The sequence below is a fragment of the Pteropus alecto genome, unplaced genomic scaffold (assembly GCF_000325575.1).
Source record: "Pteropus alecto unplaced genomic scaffold, ASM32557v1 scaffold223, whole genome shotgun sequence".
NCBI classification, from domain to species: domain Eukaryota; kingdom Metazoa; phylum Chordata; class Mammalia; order Chiroptera; family Pteropodidae; genus Pteropus; species Pteropus alecto.
Window position 1 is genome coordinate 2,364,302 of NW_006434441.1, and position 11,618 is coordinate 2,375,919.

General features: G+C 49.5%; 1 long non-coding RNA gene across 1 annotated transcript in view; it reads left to right on the forward strand.

Moving 5' to 3' along the window:
• The window catches only part of LOC112477845, a 56,982-nt gene extending 45,897 nt beyond the window's left edge, over nucleotides 1–11,085 (forward strand). Inside the window, exon 2 of the long non-coding RNA XR_003045592.1 lies at nucleotides 8,968–11,085. This is a non-coding gene — a long non-coding RNA (uncharacterized LOC112477845). The remainder of the gene's footprint in view (nucleotides 1–8,967) is intronic.
• The last annotated feature ends 533 nt before the right edge of the window (nucleotides 11,086–11,618 follow it).

Genomic DNA, 11,618 nt, shown 5'->3' on the forward strand with positions numbered 1-11,618 from the left:
TAACATGCCCATCTCCCAGGTCTTCCGTCGGGGGACGGGAAGACGTGTGTTCGAAGGAGCGGCGAGCATGAGGGGAATCAGGCTTCTCTGAGTGTGAGCATTTGGTTTTGTTGGATGGGTTCAGGGCAGGTACGCCAGGGTGAGACACTCATACAGAAAATGTCTCAAGGTGACAAATTCAGGTGATTACCAGAGTCTTCTTACGCCCTGTCATCTCTAGCTGTAGTGTTCATTCAAAGTTTTTTGGTTTGTTTGTTCTTTCATAATTCAGGCTACTTGCTTTAAAGTGTCAGAACACTCACGTAATGTAGAAAAAATTTGGAACTTGAAAACATGAAGAGTAAATTTTGAATCCCATACTTTAGGTCTGGTGTTAAACAGTGTCACACATTACCTGGGACAGGAGGTGATATTACCCTGCCACCGTCATCGCTTCAGTTTACCAAAGGCAAAACTCCCTCACTGACAGTGTTTTGCACTGACCACAGGTGTGCCTATTCTCCAGGGTTCAGAATCCCTCCTGCTAACTTCCCTGTCAATCAATTCTGTTTTCAGTGTTCTCCCTGGATTCTGTTACTGGTTTTTACTTCTTTGCACTGTTTTTTGCCTGTCTCTACTTTATGAAGAAATCCACTTTCAGGAGCAGTGTCTTCTCATTCCCTGTGGTGTTTCCTTTCTTTACTACTTTAAGAATTTTTCAGTATGAACAGATTAGGAGCATACATATTTGTGCAAAGAATGTGGGGAAAAAGAAAGAATTAACTAATTTTTAAATTGTTTGAGATTAGGACAATACCCGGCTGATCTACTGCTATTTTTCAAATTGTTCCTCAATTTAGCCAAAGCACTGAGTAGTCCTCTTTCTAACAGACATATTAAAAACAGCTTAACTTTTCTAAATGAAAAAAAGCGAGTAAATGAAAATGCTCCAAATATTGCCTGAAAAATCTAGAAAGGTCTCCAGGCTGTTATGAACAATTCTGTGTCTTTATGGAGAGTTGTTTGGGCTTTTTAGAAACTCATTAATTTGATTGTACGAACCTGAGTGTTATCAGGAAAAGAAGCTTTAGAAAATGGTTTCAGAATGTGTCATTTTCTCCTTGGTTTAATCTGAGATATAGTGTGTGGGCATGCTGGTATTTTAAAGTCTAAAAGTGTTGTATAGATTACTGTGCCTTCAAATATGAGGTGGGGTTGGAAGCAGAGGGGTTTTCTTCAGTCTTCTGTCTGAAATTCTACTTTTCTTCCGAGGACTGATTCTTGGATTTTTAGCAAGAATTCTTTCATTCTTTTTTTTATTTTCAATTTATTGTTGTAAATAAGCAGAAACAAATTTTAGCAAGCCCTGTCAGCTTTCTATCATTTTGATCTTCATATTTAATGTTTCATAAAATAAAACCTTGTGTTTTCATTTAAACTAGTTTCATTATTTTTTTTTTTGAAATGATTTGCGGTATAAGACTGCCATTTGGTTTCAATATTAATATATAAGATGAACTACGTGGGTGTCATTTATTTTCAGTAGTAAATAACTGCTTAACCGATTATTTTGCCTTAGCATAATTTGATCGACTCCTTTAGAATTTTGCTCTGCAGGGTCGAAGTAATATTTGATGTGTGTATGAGAAATAGAAATGACAAGTCGTGTCATTAAAAGCAAGTTTCATGGTGTCATGGTGGTCAGAATCGGGGAATGTCGTGTAGCTGGTTTCAAAATCCAGTCAGTAGGTTAATCGGTAATTATTCTTTTTTCCAGGAAAGCCTGATTAGATTGTTTCAGAATTTCAATTTGCTAGAATTCTTTGTTTAAATCTGTTATGTGTATGTGTCATTTTTACCTTAAAAGGGGGTTAATTTAGTAAGAATAGCTACCTTTTCTGTTTGTATCGTGGCTTATTCAATTTCTCATAAACTGTATTTGGTAGCTAAAATGTTGATAGCAGTTTGGGAACAAAATGTCTGCTTAAACCATGACAAAATTGGCCACAATTTGCCGATTGGGCTGATAACAAAAGCCAGCAACACAAAATAGGTAAAAAAAACAGTTTGTTCGGTGATGTGAGACCACTGAAGCTCTTTTTGCATGTTTTTTTTTCATTCTGATGTTTGTGTTGTACATGAAGAGAAGTTTTTGCTCACCCATAGATTCTGATTAACTACTTCATCTAATGGATTTCTTTTAAAAGTTCAGAAAGCAAGCTGCTCCTGTCATCTGAGAGACATTTGAGTTAAAACCCAGCTTTGTACCTACTCCCCACATTTCAGCCAAGCTCCAGCTGATCCTGAATGTCTCAAAGCTCATAATTTGATCTTTTAAAGCAGCACTTAAATTCCATTTTTTCCCCAAGCCTTCAACATTGAATTATAAGGCTGTTACTACATTCTTGCAAGTATAAAACAAAAATTATAGTTAGCAGTTAAAAAAAAAAAAAACTTCTCTACCTGAGCATGCAGTAGACAGAAATTTCAACAGCTAAATGTACACATCGATTCTCATATTATTTTCACAGACTACAAACAAATATTAATGTTTTACACGAGACAATACATTTTTTTCAAGTGATAGAAAGAGATAACAGCATCCTCTCTCTCCTGTTGTTTTGACTTCTGCCTTGAGTGTGTGTGCGATGGTCTTTTTTTTTTGGGGGGGGGTCTTTAAAATCATATACTCTGGAGCAATAATTAGGATGAGGTTTATGTTTTTACTTATTTAATCTTTGTTTTCACAAATAAATACAAATAACTCAAACTGAAACCTGATGGCTTTGGTGATAATAAAATAGCAGCCACGGGGAAATTTTCTTCATTTTAATGTTCTTTCACAACCCACATTCAGTTTCGGTAGGAAAATTATTAACCTTTCAACAGGGTGCTTCAACATGGGTTCACAATACACTCCTGAGTATGATTTGCAGGTTTTGGTTCTATTTTGAGATTTTGGTATGCAGTTTTTTTCTTTTTTCTTTTCTTTTTTCTTTTCTTTTTTTCATACCTTGGCTTTCTTAGTCTGACTTGAAATCCTTTGGTCACCTTTCAGTGTGTGCACACTTTCAGTGTGTGTGTTTATTCGCATTTGGGGGGGAAGATTCCTTTTCCCGTCCTCCTAGTGTTCTGCTCTGGGAAAGAGGAAATGTCTGAGCCTCCTGCTTTACTCATTCTCATTCTTAGGTGGACGGAGTGAGTGCTCTGCTCCTATTTTTAAAGTCCAGTGGAGCTGTATTCCCGAGAGGGCAGATGGCTGTGTGTTCTGCACCTGACTTTGTGGCCTCAGTGTCCTTAAAGAAAAGCCAGTGCAAGCTTGTTGTCCCGAAGAGCTGCACAGCCATTGGCCTAGATGTGAGGCCAGGACATGGTGTCACCTGGGCTGACCGCTGCTAGGGCTGCACTTCTGGAAGTTGCATGGGGGAGGGAGTCCCGGTCCATAGCTCAGGACGGCGGGCCGTGGGGCAGGAGAGGCGGTGTGTGGGACGGTCCCCCGACGCGGTTTCCATTCTGGGCGTCCTCTTCCCCACGTCTGGCGGGACAGCCGCACCTGTAGGGAGGCCTGAACGGGGCGCAGCCCTGCCATGCACACGGCCTTATCTCGGCCGAGTCTGTGCCTTGGGACCCAAGGCCCCGCTCCTTGCTTGGTCCCCACCATCTGAGAGCACCCCACACAGCGGGAAATGGAAACGGAGGAACATGCATTTATCTGCAACAAATGTGTGCACTTCCAGTTCTGCCACTTGCAGTGTCGCCGGGTTTGTGTGTGTGTTTTTTTTCTTCTTCTTCTTCTTCTCATACTTCCTGTATGAGGTTAGTTTTTTAAAAATGATAAACAAACTATTTTTTTTTAGCTTTTTGGGGCCTGGTCGCACGTTGCCTCCTACCTGTCTGCGGGGCGAGCATTTTGCTGGTGTCCCCACCTGGGCATGGTCAGAGTCGGGTGAGAAATTTTCCCCTGTTCCCCAGCGTGGCAGTGAGCAGAGTCGAGCCAGTGGTCACATCTTCTATTATCTCATTTGAGAAAAATGCCAGTGGACCTCAGGGCTTAAGCACCGTCCTCAGGCAAAGCGGACTAAGCATGGGGGCAGGGGTCCCAGGGGTGTGCAGTGCGCCAGCAGACAGTGTGATGAGCAGGGAGGGCCCACTGGTGCGGGTGGGGTCCCCAAGTGCTTGGCTGAGCTGCAGAGGAGCAGCACCCAGAAAAGGAACTAAGGGACGAGGGGAGTTGACACCTGTCCTCAGTCACCCCAAGAGCTTGCTGACTATTTGGACAACTTCTGGCCTCTTGCTCTATCCCCTCATGGGGTCTCGGGAGAGAGCCACCATGAAGCACATGGGCACTCAGCCAAGAACAGCAGTAGACGGACGACTTGCAGTTATGCACGGTCACCGGGGACAGAGCCGCAGCCCCGTGCCCAAGAGCGTCTCCAGGGGCCCGAGTCAGTCAGCACCGGTACTGCTGGGCCTGGGTCTGAGTCACTGGAGCTTGTGCAAACAGGATTCCTGGGCCCTGCCTGCAAAGTTTCCAATTTAGAAAGTCTGGGAAGGGTGGGAAGTCTGCATTTCTGGCAAATGTCCGGGTTACATGGGGCCGCTGGTCCAGAAAACTACAGGGAGCCACTCTGAGGGCCACAGCCGTGGTGACTGCGCACCTGTCTGCATTTTCCTCTGATGCTGAAGGTCCCTTCTACCTCAAGGTCTCACGGATCCTGCTGGCTGTCTGCATTTTCCTCTGATGCTGAAGGTCCCTTCATATGTCCAGGTACAACCTTGCACATAAAACTAGCCTTTCTGAAGGCCCCGTACATTTCCCAGTAACCAGACAGCAAGGTTACCTGTCATGATGTCAACCAGGTCTGCTAAACTGTTTTCAAGGTATAGTTCTTTGAAGAGCGGGTTTTATCTTACGAACAGAGAAAGTGGCCATGCTAAGGGAGGTGTGGCTGGGTCAGGAAATAACCAGTGAGGGGACCTGTGGGTCGTCCACCCTTCTCTCTGTTTCCACCTTTGGTACTAATAGAGGGACGACTGCTCTGTCCCAGAAAGTAGGCAAACTGCCAAGGTCCTCGGGGTCAGGGGGCTGGCTGGAGTCACCTGTGAGTGCCTGTTCATCCCTGAAGGTGGCTGAGCTTCGCCGTCAGGATGCTGAATTGAAAATGGGTATAGCTTACTCCTTGTTGTTGGATGCTCCCAGATGAAAGAGAGACCCTAAGGGTATGATCTGAGGGGCAAGAGCTTCTGGCCAGGGGGACTGAGTGTATCCTGGATTCACTCTGGGGCTGGCTTGCACTCTGCTTTCAGGGACTGAGGGACACGGATCTTTCTGAGCTCGGATAGGTCTGTAGTGATGCAGGGAACACTTTGTAGAAACTGCTTCTTGGGAGGATCCCCCCAGGAGACTATCTCATCCTCTCAGCCTTACACAGCTTCAGCTCTCCATGTGGGAGCCCTTCAGAGACAAAGCTGAGGACTTGGATGTGCCCCTCTCCCCCGCCTGACAACAGCGTCCTCCTATCCACAAGGGACCCATGTCACTTATCCCTAAACTCACCTGGGATGAACAATGTAGGCTTCCCAAGTGTGCTGTCCTGGTCCTGACTTTCCGAAAAGTGAGGACAGTGGGCCTGAGAGCCAGTGCCCCGGTGTTGCTGGGCACACGCTGTCCTCTCTCACAGAGGGGACACGCTGTCCCCGCTCTCATGTGGTCACAATCAGCTGAGGCACGGCCTCAGGATGCCAGTGTGGGCTGCTGGTTTTCCCAAATGCTGATGGAAACCTAGAGCCTAATGGGCCCGGGTGTGTCTGTCCCGGATGGCTGGGGACTCTGCCATGGCCTCTCAGGATGGGGTGTGGGCAGCACCGTAGATGTCATAGCAGAGTGACATCTGTGGTCTTCCTGTCCTCGTTTGAGACTCATTGTCTAGGGAGTGGAGGCTGAGATCGAATGGAGGGGCAACACGCCTGTCTGGGAGCCTTCAGTGGGGCGGTGGGTGTCTGAGCTGCTGTTCCTGCCTCCTTACCAGTGTCCCCTGCCAGGAGCCTTTTGTCCCACTGCCAGCAGCACATGGCGTAATTTGGGAATTTGCTCAGGAGCACCCAGCAGGCCTGCACCACATCCGAGGTCCCTGGTAAGGGAGGGACCAGGTTCATAGTGTGGTGTGTGACCCTGAGGCCACCCCTCAGACCCAGGGGACAGCAATGCTGTGTGCCCACAGTGGGCAGACCACCTGGGCTCCCTGAATACTAGAGACTTGAGGGAGCTGGAGTGAGAGTGAGGGAGAAATGTGTGACCTAAGTTCCTCCAGGCCCGTCCCAGCACGAGGAGGCACTGGGGAAGCCACATGTGTGGTGGCTCTGGTGAGGGCCTAGCCTTTTGGCGTTGCTGGGTTAGGCTGCCTTGGATGTCTTTGCTGGTGACTGCACAGCCAGGCCAGCACAGAGTCCCAAGGGATGGATTCGCCCACGCCAGAGTCCCAGATGAGCCAACTCAGGCTGTGCCGTGAAATCTGGGACTAGATGGGAGCAATCCCAGTCTGCGTCCCAGTGATGTCTCTTCCAGTGTGGCCTGAAGAAAGTTGCCAATTTCCTCCTCGTGTGCCTGAGAGATGGTCCTCTCTGTGACTCTGGTCGCATCCACATGGCTGGTGCTCTACGCTGAAGCCGGGCTGTGGCCCAGGTTTCTCACCTCACTCAGACTGGGGCAGAGAGGAATCCAAGTTCTGAAGTGCCCCACCCCCACCCCACATTGTGGGGGTGAACGAAAGGAACCAGGCTTCCCCTGCCACCCATGCCGGCCACCAGTGCATTTCTTGGTTCCTGTTTCTCTCGCCCACCCAGGAAGGCTCTGCATGTAAAGCCTCGTCTGGACTGTAAGATGTGACAATACGCCAGGAAGCTGGTTTTCCCAGAAGACTCCCCTCAGCAGTACTGTTCCCATGTGTTAGATCCCACAGGGTCACCCCTCCTCGGGAAGCATATACTTCACCACCACTAGTAAATGAAGACTGAGGACAAACATGAAGGCTGAGGTGTTTATGTGATGTGCTGACTCCTGTGTAGGGGATCCCAGGGCAAAGAGATTGGGAGAAACAGTACAGAATTTGAAAAGATACGTGGAGATGGCTACAACCGGCCGTGAGTGTGGGGAAGCAGGATGACGTGTGGGAGATGCCTCCTCGCTGGCCGCACGGACAGCCCTCAGCCCATGCCGTCACCCTGCAGGCCGGCATGAGCGCTGGCTGCACAGACGCTTGGGACGCACACGATGCACCAGTGCAAGCAGCCTCCCATACTTTCCGAGCTCTCGGGGTCTGGTATAGACTATGCCAAGGACTATGGAGCCCTTCCGAAAGCATGCACCCTCCCCCTTGCCTCCTTGCTGGCCGCATGGACAGCCCTCAGCCCATGCCGTCACCCTGCAGGCCGGCATGAGCGCTGGCTGCACAGACGCTTGGGACGCACACGATGCACCAGTGCGAGCAGCCTCCCATACTTTCCGAGCTCTCGGGGTCTGGTGCAGACTATGCCAAGGACTATGGAGCCCTTCCGAAAGCATGCACCCTCCCCCTCTTCGGAGGGCCTTGTGCCCTTAACAAAAATCAGAGAAGGGGGTTGGGGCACCAGTTCCCTGCGAACCAGGGCCACGTCTGGGCAGGTTGCACGGGGTGGTGACAGCTGGGCCCCCAAGAAGCTCTGAGTCGTCATGGGCAGAGCCTGGCTCTGCTCTCACCATCAGGAGTGGTTGGCAGACAAGGCACAGGGTGTGGCGGGCAGGTGTGGAGCTGACCTCCCCTCATGGCGATGCTTTCTCTGGCACGGAGTTTCTGTAAACCACATCTACTTAGGAGCCGAAATGTGTGGGTCTCAGGTGGCAAAGCAGGACTCAGTAGGACTATAGCTGTGGGCTGTCCTCAGGCTTTTGCCAGGTCAGGGCCCCCTTCTCATCCTCCCTTCCCTGGCCTCACTGGGGCTGTGGTACCAGCTCCTTGGCTGCTATGCTTTCATGTCCTGGGGGCCAACTCTCCCGGGATAGGGAGAAGGAGGGGCCTGGAGGTCATGCCCTCCTCCCAGTCCATCCTCATATGGTAACAATTCTATGGTGACCTCCTTTCCATCTCTTTGGACCTTGAGGAGGAGGCTCAGGGCATCGCCTCGGCAAATCCCGGGTTGTCCCGAAGGTCTTGTGTGACTCTTCAGCTGGGCCAACAGGGGCTCCAGGGGACGAGCCTCAGTTGCCCAGGACAGCCCCTGACCCAATAAGCAGGCAGAAAGCTTCTGGGAGCCTCTACCTTTTCAGTGTCTTCTGCATTATTTTTAGAAAGACGCCCCAACCCCAGCACCATTGTAATCCTTGTCGGTGCCGCTGTCTGCATTGGCACCAAACAACTCGACCCCAGCTCAAGATGGCATTTACGCTCTGGCTTTCCCTTCTTGGTCTCCACGTACCTGAGTGACTGTCTCTCAGTGTGGTTGGCAGTGACCTGTGTTTTTCATGCATGTTTTTGTTTCAGAATAACTGGGAGATGAAACAGGAAGCTCTATGACACACTTGATCGAAAATGACACAGACAAAAAAAATTCAGGACTCAGTCCCCTTCAGTGCCTCCACCTGCTGCCCGCAGCCCATGGCCGGGATGCAGATGATGGCTCTGCCTTCGGACCTGGCTCTGACTGACAGCCTTGGACTTCAAGGGCCTCTGTGTTGGCTGGTGGTGTGTCTGTGACATGACAGCCACGGTCTGGTCTGGGTGGCTTCCCATTTATCTGGCCATTCTCTCTGTGTCTTAATCCTTTGTTCTTTATTAAAAGCAAAACTGAAAAAAAAAATTGTTTGCTTATTAGCTATATTTAAACACTAATTTAAAGGATATCAAGCAGTGTTTGAGATTAATTTCTATAGGACCACAAGAAGCCCTGCCATAGCCACTCAGCTCGTTATGACACCTTTGGAGCCATGTTGACCTTGGATCTCTTATTTCTCAGCCTCGTGCATCCTGCCTATTCTCTGGCCTCTCTAGACGACCTCTCAAGAGTCAGTACTGGAGCACTGGCATTTGGGGAAAACACTGGAAGTCATCAGAAGTGTGCGCACTGTGGCCAGGGCTGCAGATGGAGGCCTCTAAGTCGTCGCCGACCTCGAGCTTTAGCTGGGGACCTTGTCTTCTCAGCAGCTGCCCTTTCTCCCACCACACATCAGTCACCCATTCACTTCTTCATTCCACACAGATTTCTTTGGGGCCTGCTGTGCTGTGTGCCAGGTTCTGGAGGCAAAGCAATGAGTGGGCCCGACTCTGCCCCAGCCTTCCCGCACCTCCAGCCTGTACAAGTCGGCGTCGCTGGGGCTTTGCTTGAGAGTGCAGAGGGCTGTGCAGTCAGCTCATCATGGACAGACAGCACAGACATCTCATTTGGGTATCCCAGCTTCTTAAATCCACTCTGAGATCTGAGCCCCTGGAATTGGCGACAAAATATTCCTTTAACATGGGTAAGTGTCAAAGTGTTCCTTCTGTGGAGGTCACCTCTCCTCCCAACCTGAGTAGGGCAGACTGACCCTCCTGGGGACCCAGCCCAGAGGCCATTAGCAGTTTCCTCCCAGTACTTCTTGTCGCCTTCACTTTCGCACTTGGCAGACATCCAAGAATAATTTTAAATGACTGTATGTACTGTTTGCTCTTCTCAGAGTAATTAATCTGTACGCCATGAGGATAATGTCCGCCCCGTGTGCATGGCCCAGTATACGCTGCCAGCTTCAGCCACATGTCCCCTCCTCAGGGAAACACCTGGCCACTGTGTTCTGAGAAGGCCCCCTCCATTTCTCTCTACCTCACGACTCCATTTTATTTTCTGGTATACTTTCCCCTCTGCTGGTTCTATGTCTCCTGGTCCTGGAACAGGAGGAGGAAGCACACGGGGTGTTGAAGACATGCGGACATGCCCACGGGCGCCCACGCAGACCCATCAGCCTTCTGGATGTACCCTGGGCCTGGAACATGGGTCCCGTTGATACAAATGTCTCCTCCCACCTGGTCATCACTTGCTCGCACTTTTGAATCTCCCAGAGACTAACCCGCCAAGGCGTTTACAGCCTGTTGGAGGTGAGGTAGACGTGGGGATTCAGGGAGAAGCAGACATATCTCCGGGCATTTGCGGGATGGTTAGCTCTCAAGGTTAATGCGAGAAAGGGCCAGAGAGGACCGCCCTTGCAGCCCAGACGTTGGGGGCGGCTGTCCTGAGCCCTGGCCAGGCATCTGGATTACGCAGGAGTTCTTAAAAGCCCACGTGCCCAGGATCCCTAGGGCCAGCCACACCGGCATGTGGGCTGGGAGCCAGACATCGGTCTTCTTTACAGATCCCCAGGTCATCCTGTCATGTAGCCAAGGCTGACCCATGCAGTCCAATACAGCAGCCACCAGCCACATGTGTCCATTGAAAACTTAGAACGGGGCTGCTGTGACCAAGGAATTGAATTTATAATTGTAATTGACTTAAATGTACATGTGCCCATGATTGTGGCTGCGATGGTGACAATGCAGAGATACAACTCACATGTCACAGGACATTCTTCTGGGTGACTCAGCCTCGGAGCGCTCTGAATCTGCAACTGTCCAGTGAAATCACAGTGTGCCCCAGAGGAAGTGAAAAAAATGCATAGATTTTTCATCTACAGTTTGAACCAAGGCCCGTGCAGCAATGAGGGCACTGTGCTTTCAAAGTGCTGCCCGTTGAACGGACGCAAGGAATTAAAAAAACCGATGGAAGTCCAAGGCCCCAGCCCAAATCAGCTGTCATTCACTCTGGCCAGGCACTCGATCTGCATCTTTGAAGACTCAGCCAGAGAGGGAGCTTTCTGAATTATGATTGAATCATAGGAAACTCGGACTTTGAGACAGTGGGGAGCAGGCTTGCCAGAGGAGGGGCTTGGAACCTGAGGAAACTGAGGAGCGCTAGACACGGTTCACCGAGGCCACTCAGCATGCTTAACCAGTTTGGGGTTAAAACTGGAGAAACAGAAGCCTAAGCTGAATCATTTTCTGCTTATCTCTCGCAGACTGTCAGATTCTTTTTTTTTTTTTTTTTTTTTTTTGGAGGGAAAGGACCTTACAACAAAGAATAATACTATTTTGAATTTCAGAGCTTTCCCTTTTTCAAAGCTCTTTACCCCTTCTGACTTAATTTGTCCTCAGAGCAAGGCCATAACTAAGTAGGGAAGGATTTTTAGTACCGATCTTGCAGCCTGAGAAAAAGCTCACATTATGGAAAGTTAAAGAGGAGAGGTGAAGACAGGGTTGCTTTGTCATCTCTGGCCACACTCGGGCCCACAGAAGCTGTACTGGAACCAGGCGTGCCCAGGCTGTGCTCCTGCGGGGGACCGTGTTGTTAAAAGGAGCACGGGACCTCCCTCTTGCTCTGCCCTGGTCCACCCCAGCTCTCTGATGGTGAGAAGCCTCTTTGAGGCCATTTTTTCCAGAGGTTTGTGTGATTTGCAAATTTGATAAACACGCCATCCGTGTCTCTTCCTCCAACTTATTTTCAACACGGCAAGTGGGCAGGACACAGGACAGAGCTCTGTGCCTCTCCATGGAAACATTCAAATGACATGACTGGTGCACACCAGCCACAGACAGACCCTGCCT